Here is a 20,222-nt window from a genome sequence, read left to right on the forward strand (position 1 = left end):
GTTCTACAATAAAACTGCTCATTTTATAATAAAAAAAGAAAATTTCCATTTTCAATGAAATAAAAATTTAAAAAAACCCTCCATTTCAACTATGAAGAAAATTAAAAAAGACAAAAGACCCTCCAATTTCATGCCTATCATGTTTTGCTTCACACCAGGAGCCCTTTAGGTAAACAAGGGCACACATTCAATAACACAAATACTGAACATCATTCATTAAGCACTAGCCATCCTAGTAGTTTACAATTAGGATACAAAAAGGAAGGGTACAATGAAAACAAATAACAAAAAGCAAAAGACAACAAACATTTCTTACAGGGAATAAAGCTAATTGTGGCCAGTTTCTACTCCAGGGTCTCAGATTATCCGTGTCTTCATCCATATTCACTGTTTCCACTGCTAGTCTCACCTCTCATGTAGGTAAACTCTCCAGTGTGGTGCTGAGGTGTCAATGTCACGTGATGCCTCAGCTCCAATGCTGCCCTAGGGCCTGACTCCTTTCAATCCTGTGCTGAACAGAGACTTGTACAAAATATCTCTGAAGACAAGAGATGCTTCTGCTGAACCCATCAGAGTTCCATGCACATAATAGGTGCCCAATTAAAATATGTGAAATAACTCAATGTGCTTAATATCTGAGGGACTTTATCTAAATGCCCCCAAAACCTAATTGCAGTGCTTGATATAGGTGGACTACCATGAATAACTGAATTTCTTGTTTAATTAAAATTCATTTAGTCCAGTTTCTTTCCTGTCTTCAACAAGTGCTTGCTGAGTGTGCCTCTTCTGAGAGGTTTATGGTGCTAAGTGTTAGAGAATGATCAGTGATAAGGATGAAGAGGAACAATGCAATTATGAAACTGTTGGATGGAGACAAACCAGGAAGGATATGGCTACAGTTAATAAAGGGTTGATTCATAGGATTCCAGAAGCGGGACTCTGAATCACAACCCTAGGCAATTGGAATAGGCTTCTTATAATAGATTTATCTAAACTGACACCTGAAGAACGAATAGGCATTAACCAAATACACAGGGTGACAGGGTGAATCCTGTAAGCCATTTTTTAAAAAATCAGTCAATTTTCTTTTTTGTTTTAGTAACTGAAATAAAAATAAGTATTTTCTGATGACTTGGGATCAGAGTAAAGAACTTCAAGATGAACTTCTATTACAGGGGCCTATAGATAGATATTTCTATTTGTTAGTTATTTTGATTAAATCATGTATTTTCATTTTTAAAATGGAATGTTAAAAGTAACAGCAAAACTTCTGCTTATACATTCCATGTAGCTGGACTTTTCTTAATCAAGTTTTCATGGTGTATCCAATGAAGAAACAAGGTCAAAATTAACTTAGTGCAGAACTACTTGTTTAGCCAAAGTATTAACAAAACATCTTGCTGAAGATGTGCTGCATACTGATGCCAGATTTTTAAATTAAATGACAAGGACAGAGAACTGACATTTATAAAGAAACACAAGTGCCAAATAATTAACACACATAATTTCAATTTTCACGGCTGCCCTGAGAAGCAGGTATCTCTGTCCCCAATTTACAGCTGGAAAACCACCATGTGGGAGTTAGGATTTAAGTACAAATCTCTTTCAAGGAGGAGCTTGGAAGGATGGGAAGAGTAGGAGAGACATGAAGAACATAATCCCATTTATAATTGCACCAGAAGTAATAAAATACTAAAAAATTTTAATAAAACTTATTAAATTTAATAAAATAAAGCCAGATGGCTTCCTAGGAGAATTCTACCAGATATTTAAAGAAGGGCTAATACATATTCTTCTCAAACTGTTCCAAAAAATAGAAATGGAAGGAAGACTTCCAAACTCATTTCTATGAGGCCAGCATTACCTTGATTCCAAAACCAAAGACCCCACTAAAATATACAATTACAGGCCAATATCCCTGATGAACATGGATGCAAAACCTCTCAACATGATACTAGCAAATTGAACTCAACAATACATTAAAATAATTATTCACCATGATCAAGTGAGATTTATTCCTGGGCTGCAAGGCTGGTTCAATATTCACAAATCAATCAATGTGAAACACCACATTAATAAAAGAAAGGAATAAGAACCCTATGATCCTCTCAATAGATGCAGAAAAAGTATTTGACAAAACACAGCATCCATTCTTGATAAAAACCCTCAACAAAGTAGGGATAGATGGAACATACCTCAACCTCATAAAGGCCATCTATAAAGACCCACAGCTAATATCATCCTCAGTGGGGAAAACCTGAGAGCCTTTCCCCTGTGGTCAGGAAGAAGACAAGACAGGATGTCCACTATTTAATATAGTACTGAAGTCTTAGCCTCAGCAAACAGAAAACAAAAAGAAATAAAAGGCATCCAAATTGGCAATGAAGAAGTCAAACTTTCACTATTTACAGACAACATGATACTCTATGTAGAAAACCTGAAAGACTCCACCAAAAAATATCTAGAACTAATATGTGAATTCAGCAAAGTTGCAGAATATAAAATCAAAAAAACAGAAATGTGTTGTATTTCTTTATACTAGTATTGAAGCAACAGAAAAACAAATCAAGGAATGAATCCCATTTGCAATTATACCTAATACAACTAGAGACCCAGGAATAAAGCTAAGGAGATAAAACACCTGTTCTCTGAAAAAAAGATAGAATACTTATGAAAGAAATTAAAGAGGACATAAATAAATGGAAAAACATTCTATGCTCATGGATTGGATGAACAAACACTGTGAAATGTCTATATTATTCAAAGCACTCCACACACTTAATGCAATTCCCATCAAAATACCACCAACATTTTTCGCAGAGCTAGAATGGACAATCCTAAAATTTGCATGGAACCACAAAAGACCCTGAATAGCCAAAGCAATGTTGAAAAGGAAAAACAAAACTGAAGGCATCACAATTCCATATTTAAGCTATATTACAGAGCTGCGGTAATCAACAGTATCGTACCAGCACAAAAACAGACACTTAGATTGATGGAACAAAATAGAAAATCCAGAAATGGACCCACAACTATATGGTTAAGTCATCTCTAACAATGCAGGAAAGAATGGCCAATGGAAAAAAGACAAACTCTTAAACAAATGATGTTGGGAAAACTGGACAGCAACATGCAGAAGAATAAAACTGGAGCGCTTTCTTACACCACACACAAAAATAAATTCAAAATGGATGAATGACCTAATGTGAGACAGAAAACAATCAAAATTCTAGAGGAGAACATAGATAGTAACTTCTTCGACCTTGGCTGGGGCAACTTTTTACTAGACATGTCACCAAAGGCAAGGGAAACAAAAGCAAAGATGAACTATTGGGACTTCATCAAGATAAAAAGCTTCTGCACAGTGAGGAAACTACAACAAAACTAAAAGGCAGCCTACAGAATGGGAGAAGATATTTGCAAACAAGATGCCTGATAAAGGGTTAGTATCCAAAATCTATAAAAAAAACCTAACAAAATCAACACCCCCCCCCCCCAAAAAAATAACCCAGTTAAGAAATGGGCATAAGACATAAACAAATACTTTTCCAAAGAGACATCCAGATAGCTAACAAACACATGAAAAATGCCCAACATCAATTATCATCAGGGAAATACAAATCAAAACCATGATAAGATACCACCTCAGGCCTGTCAGAATGACTAATATTAACAACAGAGGTGAGGATATGGAGAAAGAGAACCCTCTTGCACTGCTGGTGAGAATGCAAGTTCGTTCAGCTACTCTGGAGAACACTACGGAGGTTCCTCAAAAAGTTAAAAATAGAAGTACCCTATTATCCAGCAATTCTACAAAGAATTTACCCAAAGGATACAAAATAATAGATTTGAAGGGGTACATGCACCCTGATGTTTATAGTAGCATTATAAACAATCATCACACTATAGAGAGAGCCCGAATGTCCACCAACTGATGAATGGATAAAGAAGATATAATAGATAAATATACGGGAATATTACTCAGTCATCAAAAATAAAATCCTGCCATTTGCAATGACGTGGATAGAGCCAAAGTGTATTACGCTAAGTGAAATAAGTCAGCCAGAGAAAGACGAATACCATATGATTTCACTCATATGTGGAATTTAAGAAGCAAAACAGATGAATATATGGGAAGGGGTTAAAAAGAGAGAGAGAGAGAGGGAGACAAATCATAAGAGGCTGTTAAAGACGGAGAACAAACTAAGGGTTGATGGAGGGGGGATGGGCTAAATGGGTGAAGGGTACTTGTTATGGAATACACTTGTTATGACGAGCACTGGGTGTCATACCAAAGTAATGAATCATCAAATTCTACTCTTGAAACGAATATTGCACTGTGTGCAAGCTAACTAGAATTTAAATAAAAATTTGAAAACAAAAAAATAACATATGAAACTCAATACCCAAAAAACAGAATCCATTTAAAAAATTGGCAGAAGTCATGAACAGACATTTCTCCAGAGACGACATTCAGAGCACCAACAGACACAGGAAAGGATGCTCATCATCCCTTACCAGCAGGGAAATGGAAGTCAAAAGTACAATGAGACATCACCTCACACCTGTCAGAATGGCAAAAATCAACAACACAAGAAACAGCAAGTGCTGGCAAGAATGCAGAGAAAAAGGAACCCTTACGTACTATTGGTGAGAATGCAAAGTAGCCACTCTAGAAAACAGTATGGAGGTTTATCAAAAAGTTTAAAAATACAACTACCTTATGACATAGCAATTGTACTACTGGGTATTTACTCAAAAAATACAAGAACACTAATTCAAAGGATGCATGCACCCTATGTTTAGTGCAGAATTATTTACAATAGCCAGGCTATGGAAGCAGCCCAAGTGTCCATTGATTGATGAATGGATAAAGAAGAGGTCGTGTGTGTGTGTGTGCGTGTGTGTGTGTGTGTGTGTGTGTAATGGAATATTATTCAGCCACAAAAAGAATGAAATCTTGGCATTTGCAACAACATGGATGGAGCTAGAGAGTATAATGCTTAGCAAAATAAGTCAGTCACAGAAATGACACATATGACACTCCTATGTGGAATTTTAAAAAAACAAAACAAACGAGCAAAGGGAAAATAAAAGAGAAATCCACAAACAGGCTCTTAATTATAGAGAGCTGATGGTTACCACAGGGGAGAGGAATGGATGGTAGGGAGAGTTAAACAGGTGATGGCAATTTAGAAGTGTGTTTGCCATGATGAGCACAGAGTAATGTATGGAAATAGTGAATCACTATATTGTACACCTGAAACCAATACACCTGAAACTAATTCCAGTATGTTAACTGGAATTAAAAATAAGAAAAGAAAAATCACATCTCATGCTAAAAGCCACATCATCACACAGCCTTTAATGATTGTACATATAATCACAGAATACATGAAAATACAAAGTACAAAGCATGATCTTCACTCCAGAGAACTATGTGTTACAGCCAAGAAAATAAAGCACACCAAAGTTAATCTAGAACACAACAAAGTATGTCAGGTGACAAATGAGTGGTAAACATACTCACATGGCCCAGAATGAGAAAAGATACACTGTTTCAGTGTTGTCCTAGAAAACATTATAAATAGGTACTTCAAACTAGGCAATTTTCTGAAAGGCAGAACAAGAAGAACATGTGAGACAGAAGAAACAAGGGAAGCCAAAGTTTGATTTGGGAAAGCAAAAGTGGTTTAGAAATGATCCTAGTAAGCAAAATGTGAACAGTAAGATGGGAGAGATTTAACAACAAAGGAGTTCCAAAGGTTTGCAAAGACGCAGAAGCTCTGTACAACTGTAACTACAGATAATACCTATCAAGTCCTGCTTTTCATAAATTTTACAGATCTTTTAAAACTCGGTCAAGTAAGTCTGGTTGTCGGAGGTAAAATCCTGTAACGAATATTCTGGTTGATGAACAATAAATGAAAGTTGCTGACTCTTCTGAGGAAGGCAAGCAGTCATGTGACCTCAACACTGCAGAAACTGCTCTCACAAAGTTGTGCTCATGTCTTTGTCTTTCCCAAATTCCAGGGGCTTGTTCCCCTCATTCTCCTTGACTGCAGCACTGGATGTTGCTTGTTGCTGCTTCCTTCTTGACACACAAATTCTTCTGCTACCAACACACTTTGACAGTGAAATAATAAACATTTTCACACCTCCTGTGTTTTAGGCCCTAACAATGTTCTTTCTGTGCTCTGTAGAGAGAAATTCTTCTTTATTCTAGTCACACTTCTGGGAAAAAACAAAGCCTCCTCAAAGGAAAAAAAAAATTTTCATTCCTCACGAAAGTTCAGTTTTGTACTCTAAATAGTGTATTATTAGCAACAAATTGTGGGGCGCCTGGGTGGCTCAGTCGGTTAAGCGTCTGACTTCGTCTCAGGTCACCATCTCGCGGTCCAGGAGTTTGAGCCCCGCGTTGGGCTCTGTGCTGACAGCTCAGAGCCTGGAGCCTGTTTCAGATTCTGTGTCTCCCTCTCTCTCTGACCCTCCCCCGTTCATGCTCTGTCTCTCTCTGTCTCAAAAATAAATAAATATTAAAAAAAGACCTAAAAATATTGTGAGACAGCTCAAGAATGTGATTTAATAACAGATTGACAAAATGGGTAGTGTGTATTGCTAGAAGTGGTCATAAATGAGTGGCTTAGAGAGAGAGGAGAAAAATCTAGTAAAATGCTTACTTCTTTGGAGAATGGAATGGATGAAAACCATCATAAGTCATACCCAACACCTAAAACACTGAAGCTGAAATATGGTCAAATTGGGATGCTCCTCTTCCTTGGCTAAATCCAAGAAGGTATAATATTAACAAGAAATAGTCCTTAAAGTAGGAGCCTAGGCTCCAGAAGACATCAATTATTTATTATGCTTTACCTCAGTTAACATTGATCAAGTGACCACAGTAACAATTTGGGCCTTATTGCTTCCCCCTCCCCTCTAAACCAGCTCTGCCTGCCTCTGCTAGTGCCATTTGAGTCCTCTCTGTAAATATATGATCAATCAGTGATCAGAAATAAACCTTCTTCTATATAATCAGAAGATATTATATACATTTATTCAGGTCCTCTGCACATTTTATAATCAGATTGCTTGTTTTTATTTTTGTTTTTGTTTTGGTATTGAGTTGCACAAGTTCTTTAATACATTTTGGATATTAACTGGTTATCAAATACATCATCTGCAAGTATCTTCTCCCATTCAGTAGGTTGTCCTTTTGTTTTGTTGATGGTTTCCTTTGTTGTGCAAGAGCTTTTTATTTTGATGTAGTCCCAATAGGTTTTGTTTTTGTTGCTTTCCTTTCCCTTGTCTTAGGAGACAGATCTAGAAAAATGGTGCCATGGCCAATGTCAGAGAAATCACTGTCTCTGTGCTCTCTACTAGGATTTTTATGGTTTCATGTCTCATATTTAGGTCTTTAACCCATTCTGCATTTATTTTTAAGAAAGTGGTCCAGTTTCATTCTTTTGCAGGTACCTGTCCCAGTACCACTTCTTGAAGAGACTATCTTTTCGTCATTATATATTCTTGCCTCCTTTGTTATGGATTAATTGGCCTTATTATTGTAGGTTAATTTCTGGATTTTCTACACTGTTCCATTGATCTTTGTGTCTCTTTCTGTGCCAGTACCATATTGTTTTGATTATTACAGCTTTGTAATATATCCTGAAATCTGGGATTGTGATACCTCCAGCTTTGCTTCTTTTTTTCAAGATTGCTCTGGCAATTCGTGGTCTTCTGTGGTTCCATACAAATTTTATTATTATTTGTTCTAGTCCTGTGAAAAATGCTGTTGGTATTTTGATAGGGATTGCACTGAATCTGTACACTGCCTTGGGAATATGGACATTTTAACAGTATCAATTCTTGCAATCCGTGAGCACAGAGTATCTTCCCATTTGTTAGTGTCATCTTCAACTTCTTTCATCAGTTGTTGTAGTTTTTAGAGTACAAATCTTTCACCTCTTTGGTTAAGTTTATTCCTAGTTTGTTAAATTTATTCTTTTTGGTGCAACTGTAAATGGTTTTCTTTTTTTATTTCTCTTTCTGCTACTTTGTTATTAGTATATAGAAACACTACTGGCTTTGCACAGTGGCAGTATCGTAACCAATGAGGTTTATCCGAAGCATGACTATTGCTACTAGAAACACTACCAATTTCTGGGTACTAATTTTGTATCCTACCATTTTACTGAATTACTTCTAGTAGTTTTTTGGGGGAGTCTTTCAAATTTTCTATGCATAGCATCATGTCATCTGTGGACAGTGACAATTTAACTTCATTACTAATATGAGTGCTTCTTATTTCTTTTTCTTGTCTGACCATTGTGGCTAGGACTTCCACTACTATGTTGAATAAAAGTGGCCAAGAGTGGACATCTTTGTCTTGTTCTTGACCTTAGAGGAAAAGCTCTCAGTTTTTCACCATTGAGTATGGTGTTAGCTGTAGGGTTTTCATATATCTCCTTTATTATGTTGAGGTATGGTCTAACTCAGCTCTTAACCCTTTCCCTCTTCCTCCATGTATGACCTGAATTGAAATATGTATTATTCTTGTGGATTATTCATTTCCTAATATTTTATAATACCCAGGGTTGGGATCTATCTTCAGAACGAAAGGCTAGAAGTTCAGTTAGTGTCTTCCCACCTGTCTCAATATCCACTGACTTTCTTCTTCCATGTCATGGTGTTTTACTACATCTTAGGTCTCATTATTCTCAGTAGACTTGTCCATAGCCTAGATTCCCACTTGTGTGTTTTTCCCATACCCTCCTTTACCTTTTGAGCCATACCTCCTCCTTCCATTACTTCAAGTTTAGTATGTGTCCCACTTAAACCCTAAGCTGTAGTTGACAGGACTGTCTCTGGATTTCAGTCTCTCCTATGGTGTCCTGTCTCCCATGAACCAACCTTACAAGTCTATGATACGGTACGTAGGAAATGCTTATTTGACTTTCTTTGGATTCAGTCATTACCACTGATGTTACCTATATAAAATTTAGTGGGAAAAGTAAAAAGGAGAATTAACAATTCATAGCCACTTCATAGAGCCCTACTGAGGCACACAAAGAGGTTTGTGCTATATAGTTTTAAAGGGATGTATTGATGTATATAAATAGGTATATATAAATATGTATATGTATATAAATTGACATATATAAAAGATATATTCCTCATTACGTTTAATTATGTGGGAGGCAGGTAAAAAAGAGACAAGAAAAAGAAATTGTTTTTAACCAAATAATAATTTTATGTTGTTGAAACTGTCTCTATTTTTAATGTCAAGTATTTAGCGAATCCAGTGAATTATGAGACATTATACATTTTGAGCTCAAACACAGTTTTCAAAATTTGCTCTCAATAGCAGACAAGATTATTGTTTTATGCACAAACAATAGTAAGAATAACTCCTCTTTCCAAGAGGCTTTTGTTTAACTATTTTCCTTTCTTGTCTTTGTAAATAAATATAAAATATCAAGATTAGGGCAAAATTATCCAACCAGACAACAAATCCAAGTATGTGCATTTTTAATGCTGTGACTGTTGACCACAGGTGCAGATTTCTCAAACAGAACAAAACAGACTTGAAAAAAGTTTTATTTATTTATTTTGAGGGGGGTGGGGGGAAGAGAGTGTGGTAGAAGGGCAGAGAGGGAGGGAGGGAGGGAGAGAATCCCAAGCAGGCTCTGTGCTGTCAGCGTGGAGCCAGTGCAGGGCTCCATCTTACCAACCACGAGATCATGACCTCAGCTGAAATCAACAGTCAGATGCTCAACCGACTGAGCCATCCAGGTGTCCCCAAAACACACTTTTTATTTAGTACATTTACTTGAATCTCTTAAGAAAGGAAAAATTGACGATTTTGCCCAACTGAGATGTGAAGAGAGGATATGACTGTGGAGTGCTCATGGAAGTATTTAAAACAAGCTTTGGGAAGGATTTTTGGAGGCTCATCCCAAAATAGCACATACTGTCAGCAAATAGATTCTCTTTAATGAGTTATGACAAATGAATGGGGAATGAGAAGCTTACAGAAAATACAGGGTTACAGGAGATGTAAAATAAGAATAGAAATTTTATACCAAGGGCTAAGTTTTATCTATCTATATAAAATATATAGTAACAGAATTAATTAAGCTGCCTTTTTTTTCCCTTTTTCTTTCTGTTTTACTTTCCTGCATTAAACCAAAATATAGTAATTATTATCAGGAAAGAACTGGATGGAAGGTGGTTTATTCTCATAGTGACAATAAGTTTTCTGTTTTCTGGTAATCCTGCCAATGATTTTGTAAAGTATTTCTTGATTGTCCTGGTATGCTCATTACTGTATTACATGTTGTGAGGGATAAACACAGACTTGGTTCCTGTCTACGGGAAACATCATGGCATTTGGGTGATAAAACAGATAAGTCTAAAATGACCAAAAAATACACAAGAGTGTATATGAACTCATGGTTTGGGCAGGTGATCCTACAAGAGTTACTGAAGTCTTTTTAGCACCATCTGGTGGGAAGAGAGAGAAGCTGATGAGTCTCCAGGCTTCCTCTCAACTGGGGAAGTCAATAATCTGGTCCAGATGGCCAAGGAGATGGAACTATTTTTACTGTAATTTGAGGCTAATCAAATACTAAAGAGAAAGGTCATTTGTGGGGTGAGGCATAGAAAACATGACAAAGTCTAAGGAACCAATAATCTAAGGAAGGTTACATGTCCTTGGTTAGGATTATCAGAGCAAGACTAAAATTAATTCCTGGGAGTTTGAGGAATGAAGTAGAAAAGTTGGCAAGAGTACGTTGTAGAAGGCTGACAATTTTCACCTGACATCTGCCCTGACTTTAATATTAAGGCAAAGGTGTTCTCCTCCTAAACAATCTCACATAAATTTGTTCAGTGATCATAATAGTGTGAGACCAAAGTAATATCCCAGTTAAATCATGTATGAGCACAGTTATGAATACAGCACAAACAAACCCCAAACATTCCCCACTCTCAGGTAACAATGACTACACTGCTTCTTAACCAATTATAGCTTTATATCCACTCAATTTCTAATTCATAGATAACAATTGCTAAGGTACCCCAATCATGCATTTGTCCCTTCCTCCTTGAAGCACTCAATCCAGAAGAGACCTCTCCTTCCCTGAAACCTCCACAAATCACCTCATACAAACCAAAATCACATAAAAGCCATGCCCTAAAATTTTCTTGAAGTAACTACCTTTTGAAAAAATGTCCAATATCTCTATTGCAGCAAGTAGTAAATCCAACTACTTGACTAGAGTTATATCCTGGTGTCCTTTAGCTGTCAGGATTTGAGCTGAGTGATGTAAGGTTTAGGGCTGTGAAGGGTTTGCTCTAAGAGGCAACAATGACAGGTATATTTGCTCCAGGTTCCTTAAAAAATACTAGGATAATAAGAACTAATACCATCAGTGTGTGAAATTCATTTTGTTTTGTATTTTCTTACTTATCTTTAGGGATAACGTGAGATCATTTACCTTCATAGTAGGTAGAATCAACCAAACAGGACATTGAAAAGCTAATGAGTCACTCAGTAGACAGGCATGTTTGCTATTAGGCTCTCTGTAGAGCATACACGGACAGGTAAGAAGTTTGGATGGTCCTTATATGCAAACTTTCAGTACACTTAAGCCAAATCTAAAATAGCTTTCATTTTATTCCTGAGAATTTACTGTATGCTAGACACCACTATAAGTGCTCTATGTAGGATCTTATTCATTCATAAAACAGCCCTACAAAGAAGATGCAAGGATTTTCCCAATTTTGTAGATGGAACATACCCCCAGCAGGATAGGGACAGTGCATAATAATTAGAATAAAAAATTTTGTAGATGAGAAGAACACTGAAGTACACAGCAGCAAAGAAAAATAGCCCAGAGTCACACATCTAAGGAGTAAAGGTGTGTTCCAGGCGAAACCCCAAGCAGTTCCAATTCAGAGCCCACCATTCATAAACACTTAGCTGTATTCCTGTTGAAAGACCGTTAACGGCACAAGACCTATGTGGTCATGCATGCAAGTGTGCAGAAGTAGTTTGAGCTAAACGGCAAAGGGAGAGGAGAGAAGGGAGACAGAGCAGGACAAGGGTGATGGCCATTCAGAGCCCAGGATGCCCTTTTGGTGCTAGCACAGAAGGAGACCCCTCTCAACTATAGCAAAACTTCTGCAGATCACACTTGGGAAAAATGGATAATTTTCTAATGACAGACCGCTCACTATTCTAACCTCATTATGGTAAATCTGTATAAAATGTCTAAACCCTAACTCCTGCCTTAGAGGCATATTACAGGTATAAGAACTGATATCTGTTTTTTAAGAATCTTGTACTTATATCTTTTTTAAACAAACACTTACCAAGTCCTATTACATGCTAGACATCATGCAAGATACACGAGACATATCAGTGAACAAAACATATCAATAGATCTGCTCTAGTGAAACATACCTCCAGCAGGATAGGGACAGTGCATGATAATTAGAATAAAAAATTAGATAATGTAGAATTCTGAGAACAGTTAACAGGCACTGGGAGTACTAGGGGTGACTCAAGGGAACATGCTGCAATATTAAATAGGGAGTCAGGACAGGCCTCTCTGAGAAGGTAAGACACAAGCATAAATTTGAATGAAGTAGAGGAATTCAGCCAAGCAGATATTGGCAGGAAGAAAGCAGGTATCCCAAATGTCCTTCTGAATCAATAGCACCATTAAATTAAAATGTAGTCTGCTCCATAAGTTGAAAGAATTAGGTCAAATGCGTTTTGAACTTAGAAGTCACCCAAAGATTTTTTTAAATATACATATAGTTTCCCCCCTAATCATCTGCATCTTGTTTTGAAATTGATTGAGGACCTCCTATACTCCAGACCATAGTTGTAAAGGATACAGAAATGAATAGGACTTGAAAAGTCCCTTCAAGTTGCTACCTCTGGTTGGGAGGAATAACGGTAAAAGAGTGTGACAAACAAGGAAATGGAAATATCGAAGTGTCGCAGCGGGCTGAGGAATGGTGAGGTGCATATACTCCTGAAGTTAGGTAGGATTTCTGTTGGCTTGTGCTGCAGGATGAGGTGTTTTCTATTTTGCTATGTATTATCTGAAGTTCATGAAGCCTGAATGTGATCCCTTTTCACCCCACAGATAATGTCCTATGATCTAAAAGGCACTGCATTGTCTCTCAGAAGGTCCAGGTTCTTTTACAGGGGATGAAATGCCTATCTGGGGTGGTAACAGAGCACTTCATCACAAAACATTTCCCTAAAACAAGTTATAATGTTCAAATAGCCTCTAAACAAAGCAAAATAGCAATTTAAATTTAAGATTAGTTGTAGAAGATTAAAAAAATTTTTTTTTAATGTTTATTTATTTTTGAGAGAGAGACAGAGCATGAAGAGGAGAGGAGCAGAGAGACAGGGAGACAGAATCAGAAGCAGGCTCCAGGCTCCGAGCTGTCAGCACAGAGCCCGTCGCGGGGCTTGAACTCACAAACTGCAAGATCGTGACCTGAGCCGAAATCAGATACTTAACAGACTGAGCCATGCAGGTGCCCTTAGTTGTAGAAGATCTTAGATGAAATGACTAAATGTCCTGTTTTCCAATGTGCATGAAGTAGAAAAAAATGCTCAAAAGAATTCACAGCATTCTCATTCATAAAATACTCCAAAACCACACACACACACACACACACACACACACACCCCAAGTAGGAGATGTCTTTAGCCAAAATAAGTACAACTTTAAAAATATAGTGGAAATATCAAAACATAGTGGAAAACCAAAGGGATGCAAGAATGATCAAAAAAGTTGGATTTCATGTAAGCTTTTCATTGTAAAGATAGAACAAATATAGTCAATAGATTATTTTAACAGGCAGCGTATCTAGGCAGGTGGCATGTTTAGTTGTGATACCAATAGCTTAATATCTTTTGTCCTCCATGTACCTGCTTCAGGGATTCATGTTATCTGCCAGGAAGCACTGAGGAAGGCAAACACCTGTGACAATGGATGAAGAGAGCATGTAACAAGCATCTAAGTTGTCCCAAGAACTGTATAGAAATTTTGCTTCTGTTATCTCATCTTCACAACTAAGAGAGACATTACTTTTATCGTTTTACAGATCAACCAATCAAGGGACTAAGGCAGAGAAGCACTGGGATCTTCTCCTGTCTTTAAGGAAATGGTGCCCCTGAGGTTTTCAGTGTTCCCGGCAAAGGCACTCTCTGAAATCTTGTGAACCCACATCCCAAACCAACCAACTTGGTCATTTTATCTTACAGACAAGTAAGAGACTATCCTGCTTATTGCCTTTTCTAACCAGTAAACATGCAAAGGTTTTGTCATCAATCCAGTCGACAAGGGAAAATGCATCATAATATATTTTCCTCTTCAAAAGTGACTTCCAAATGATGTGGCATTTGAATTTCAAAGCTGGCGCAGCTCGGAATGTGTGGGTTTGGAATAGCAAACTTTCTTGGAATAGCAAGTCATACTTTTGCTACCCGCTGCACTGAAGTCGTGTTGTTTACAGCCAAGACAAGATTGAAGCCTCTTTGCCTGACATGGTTTCCATACCCGTAATAGATCAGCTTCCACATTCGTACGCTGGTTTTTAAAAAGTCAAAAATTACCCCTTTATCAGTATAAAAGCTAAAATAGGAAACTCAGATTCAAACCCTTTTTTTGAAAATCTGCTATGACATTTGTATCATCTTACATTCCTCCCAACTTGTCGGTGTTACTTTAATATTTAAGCCCATGAGCTTTATAGAATTGTCTTCAAGATGTTTTAAAACATTTTTGACTTTTCAGTCTAATATTAAGTGTTCTAAAATCACTATTTCAGTGAACAAAGCAATCAAAGTTTTAAACCAATTTCTTTCTTCTTGCATGAGCAAATTAAAAACACTTCCTGTGAATGTAAAAGTGGAACTCATGTTAGCTTTAAAATTTCTATGTCATTAGGAATTATTGGACCAGAGAATCAAAATGAACCAGTGTGGGATCCAAGGCCTCAAGTGTTGTCTATGAATCAGACACTGCAATGTGGAGGCTTATCATGGAAGTGACCATAAACCTATTAATCCCCACATACAAAATTCCAATAGCAACGCTAATAGGTCTAAACACCTGATGAGAACATCCATAGATCTTTCATAAGTTATCACAGACAACAAAGTCATTTCATGGTGCTGCTTTTCATACCTTCCAGAACACCTACATCACAATGCATGTGCTTTAACAGGCACTGGGCCATACTCTATCATCTGTGAATTAGATGCATTTTCCTTCTCTTCCTTTCTCAGCACTTTCTCACAGACATCACCACATCTCTTCTAAACAGTAGCAGGTCAGCTATGATGGGTGGTTCTTATGGTTCCTTTAAGAAAGCAAAATGTGTCTAAGTAAAAATCCTATGAATATAGATGTTTTGTTGAGGTTTTCAAGTAAAGCAGGATTATTATTCTTTTCAATCTGAAACATTCTATCAGAGGAAAAAAATAAATGGAAAGGTTGGAGGAAAAGTGAAAGAAAAGCGTTTTTGGAATGTTTATCCATCAGTAACTAAATCCAAATCCTTTGGCCAGGTTTAAAATAATAATTTCATCAGAAACCCCAAATGAATTCATGACTTCAAAGACTTAAATTGGCTGAGAATGGCACCAGAAAAACACCTTTGTTTCACTCCTTTGCCAGAAAAGTATATGTGCTAATGATTATTCTCCATGAAGGAACATAACCCTGGCTTTACTGGGGACTCTAGGAAAATGGAGGACAAAACATGTTAGCTCCCATGTTCTCCCTCCACCACGGAATACTAACACCCTGTTAACTCTCCCTTACTTCTCTCTCAAGGAAGTTCTGTTCTAGTAAGTCTGTTCACTGAAAATCTGTATCATTTTATCTACAAGACAACAATTTCTACCTATGATTATAGATACGTGCATATGAGGCTTTTTCTACCTACCTTCAGCACTAGCTGATTAAGAGCACAAACCAGGTCAGATTCATCAGTATAACCTTCTCTCACCTGTATCTGACTTCTGATTCCTCTTCACCCCTTTACCAGATCCTGATTGAACAGCTCTTCCACATTGGCATAAGATCAATTTACTATAATAAAACCCCCCCTATTGTTATAATATTTACAATAGCTCATCTTTCTTTCCCTAACTGGACCCTGACTGATGTATACTCCACTGATGTTGGGCTTGACCATGTGCTTTGACCAATGACAGATTAGAGACTGAAACACAGAGAATTTAAATGTTTTTGCTTGAGCTGGATTAGCCATCACCATGAGAATGTGTATAAAAGCTGAAAGTTCAAAAACAATGAATAAATATCTGGAATATACCTAAACCTAACCAGTACCTGAAGTCCAGCTGGTTTTTGCTGAAACCATCAGAGCCCTAGCCAACCTGCAGGCTTGGGTGAGTCCGAAAAAAATAATGTCTGCTGTTGTAAGCCTTTGTGTTTTAGAATTATTTATCACATAGAATTATTGCAACAATAATTGATAAACACAGTCACAGAAGTTAACGAAGTTTTATAAAGTTGGGATTTGCATCCAGGTCTCAAATCCAAGTCCAGAATGCCATTTACACTGTCTTGGCATCGATTTAGTAAGCCTAATCACTGGGGCATAAGAGAACTATAAATTACTTTAAAAATATTATATAATTGAGCTAAGTAGACTGAAATCATTGTAATCATCACAGACAGTTCATATCACTGCCAACGTTGGCAATTGTCATGAGGAGTACATCACAATTACACAGGGAAATCTATTCCCAGTAGCTGGTCGTATGGTACTGTGTTTAGTGACTGACATCACCAACATTGATTCAACTGCAGAATCAACCTGCTGAATACAGTACAAAAGTACCTTGTTAAAAGTATACATAATTATATAATGAGCTTTGAGGCTTTGAAGGCGAAATAATGCATGTGCCTATACAAAGATATGCAATTTGTGCTAGCATTATCTCCTCAAGAACATTTCAAACGCCATTTTCCATGAGCAGCCCTAAAAGTATCTTCTTTTCTCATATTAATCTGTGATTTATGATGCTCATAAAATTGTAATGACGATTATGCATTCATTCATTTTTCAGCCAGAATTTCATTTATTCAACCACTATATATTGTATGCCAGGGATTTTACTAGATTCTGGGATAAATGATGAATGAGACACAGAATTCGGCCTAAGTAGATCATATGGCAACTGCATGTCACTGTACTCGTACCGTGAATGCAGAGCACAGGGACTAGAGCTGGCAATTGTCCCTCCCATGCTCAGCCATTTAATTTTACAATGTAAGAATACGGCTGAAAACTTAATTGGCTGTAAACGTTTAAAAAATTTTTGAGTTTATTTATTTATCCTGAGAGAGACAGAGACAGCATGAGTGGGGAGGGGCAGAAAGGGAGGGAGAATCCCAAGCAGGGATTGCCAGCACAGAACCTGAAACTGTGAGATGGTGTCCTGACCAAAACCAAGAGTCGGCACTTAACCGACTGGGCCACAGGTGCCCCAAAAACTTAATTTCAAGGAAGAGTAGAATTCCTAAGAGGAATGGAATTATTAAAAAAGGGGGGAAAAGTGACAGGAAGGTTTTCTCCTCTCCAATCTTACTGTATTTCTTTTAACATTTTTTTTTTTTTTGAGAGACAGAGAGAGACAGACAGAGAGAGGGAGACAGAAGATCCGAAGTTGGCTCTGCACTGACAGCAGCAAGCCCCATGCAGGGCTCGAAACCATGAACCGCGAAATCATGACCTGAGCTGAAGTTTCACACTCAACCGACTGAGCCACTCAGGGGCCCCTCAATGTATTTATGCATTTCTACATAATATATTAACACATAATATATCAACAGTGTTAAGAGCATCAACTCTTTCCCATTTCTGACTCTTAGCCCCTAAATGCAAGCATATTCTTCGCTTTTAGCTATGCCTTCTGGTATTTACTTCCAGTTATAGATAGCTTGTTTTTAAATGCTCATTTCCCGATTTTGCTAATTGTTAACACTGTTACTTGATGTCCCCGTTTGGAAGACGAAGACACCTATTTGTTTTCTTCTACTTGCGTGCTCTAACACAGTTTATCTCAAATTTTGTCAAAATTTAGAGTTTACGTTATTATAACCATGTAAACATTGTTTTTTGTTGGCACAAGTTAATTTTATAATTATTTTTCCCCATCCTATAAAATTTCTCTCCTGTGGATACTCATTTTGGCAAATTCCATGTATTCCATGATTTACAACCTCACTTTAGAGGAGCACATCCTTAGTAGCTTCCTAAGAAAGAAGGCATGGAGGTATTTTTGGGAATTGGCTTCAATATCGAGCACTGTCTTTATCTTTATAATTGATTAATACTTAGGTAGTTGCAGAACTACGGATTAAACTTCCCTCAAAAGTGTCTTTATCTTTTTACTTGTTTCCTATTGCTTCTGTGGCAAATTGCCACAAGCATAAAACAACACAAATATATCATTTCAATCATTCTGGAGATCAGAAATCTAAAATAGGTGAGAGATTACATTCCTTCTATAGTCTCGGGGGGGGGGGGGTGGAGAATCCATTTCCTTGCCTTTTCCAACTTCTAAAAGCTGCCTACATTCTTTGGTTCACTATCCTCTTCCAGCAGTGACATCACTCAAACATTGTCTGTGTTCAAATCTTGTCTGATTCTGATCCTCCTTCTTCCCCCTTATAAGGACTTTCTGTTTACATTTGGTCCACCCCATCAATCCAGGATAATTTCCCCACCTCAAGGTCCTTAATTTAATAACATCTGCAAAATCCTTTTTGCTACAGAAAGTAATATATTCACAGGTTTGTAGAATTTGGACATGGACAACTTTGGGAGAACATTAGTCTGCCTACAATACTTTTCATTACTGACTGATATTTAGTTGTGTATACAACTGTGGTCTCTAACTTCCCTCAAGATTCTGAGTACATTCTTCTATTGTCTTCTAGTTTCTAATACTAGTGGTGGGAAGTCAATGCCATTCAGATTCTATATCCTTCATATATGACCTGTTTTCTTTTCTGGAAGCATTTAGAATCTTCTCTTTTCTTCTGTTTAAAAAAAGTCATACAATGGTATGACTTTTAATTGTACCTATTTAGTGAGTTCTTCATGTGTGAAAATTCATGTTCTTGCATTCTGGGGAATTTTATTCATTAAATCTTGGTTAATATTCTTCTCTTAATGTTTTCTGCCTTCTCTTTTGGTAACTTCCATTATCCAGAATTAAGCTTCTAAACATATCCTCTAATTTTTCTTATTTTTGTCCCCCCATTTTCCTTTTCTTTTTTCTTCTTTTTTGGCCTTTATCCTCTTTTCTTGAGATATCTTCAAATTATCTTCCAACTAGTGTAATGAACTTTTGTATTTCTATCATATTTTTCTAATTTCTATAAATTCTTTCTTATTCTTTGCATGTTTCATTTTATAGCATGTTATTGTTTCATAAATGCAATGTTTTTTCATCTTTCTGCAAATATTATAGACTTTCCTTGGGCATTTTTTTCTGTTCACACTCATTCTCTGTGGATTTCTTTTAACCATTTTGATTGTTTTGTTTCTGTCTTATTGTTTTAGGCTTTTCTGGCTACTTTGTTGTTATAAGATATTCAAATTCTAGTATGCCTAAGGGTCTTTTATTTTGAGATCCTCATTGTTGTCAGAAAGCAATCACTGTCATCGCCTGGAGAAGTAAATGCCAGACTGCCAAGTAGGGGGGGGGGTCTCACTGCTCTTAAACAAGTTTTTATCCAATTCTCCTGTGTTTATCCCCCCCACTTGATCTTCATCTTCAGGGGTAGCATATGGTGCGAATTCCTAAATCTTCCTAGATGTTAAGTAACTATGCAAACACTTCAGGGTCATTTTTCTGTGGTCTGCTATCAGGTTATTTGTCCATATAATCTGTATCCTCTGTTCTCAGCCACTCGGATCGCCTCTCCTTTTTATACTTGTGAATTTGTGCCATTTTCTTATCCCTTTACCATCATTTATATAATTTTGTTCCTTTCCCAGGGATATGAGGACATATGCAGATAAAAATGTGTATGTTTAACCTACCATGCTTAATTTGAATCCTCTTGCATTTAGTTTAATATTAAATGAGTAGGTAAATACTGCAAGCACACCTTCATTTTGCAAAAAAGAATGAGACTCACAGACAG

The 20,222-nt window shown here is 37.0% G+C and overlaps 1 protein-coding gene and 1 pseudogene across 2 annotated transcripts in view; one reads left to right on the forward strand and one right to left on the reverse strand.

Annotated features, from left to right (window-relative positions):
- NELL1 (neural EGFL like 1) overlaps window positions 1–20,222 on the reverse strand; it is an 875,786-nt gene that overhangs the window by 162,824 nt on the left and 692,740 nt on the right. The window lies entirely within an intron of this gene.
- LOC132662691 (U4 spliceosomal RNA) lies at window positions 8,079–8,207 on the forward strand (annotated as a pseudogene).

The sequence above is a fragment of the Panthera onca genome, chromosome D1, assembly GCF_046562875.1.
Source record: "Panthera onca isolate mPanOnc1 chromosome D1, mPanOnc1 haplotype 2, whole genome shotgun sequence".
NCBI classification, from domain to species: Eukaryota; Metazoa; Chordata; class Mammalia; order Carnivora; family Felidae; genus Panthera; species Panthera onca.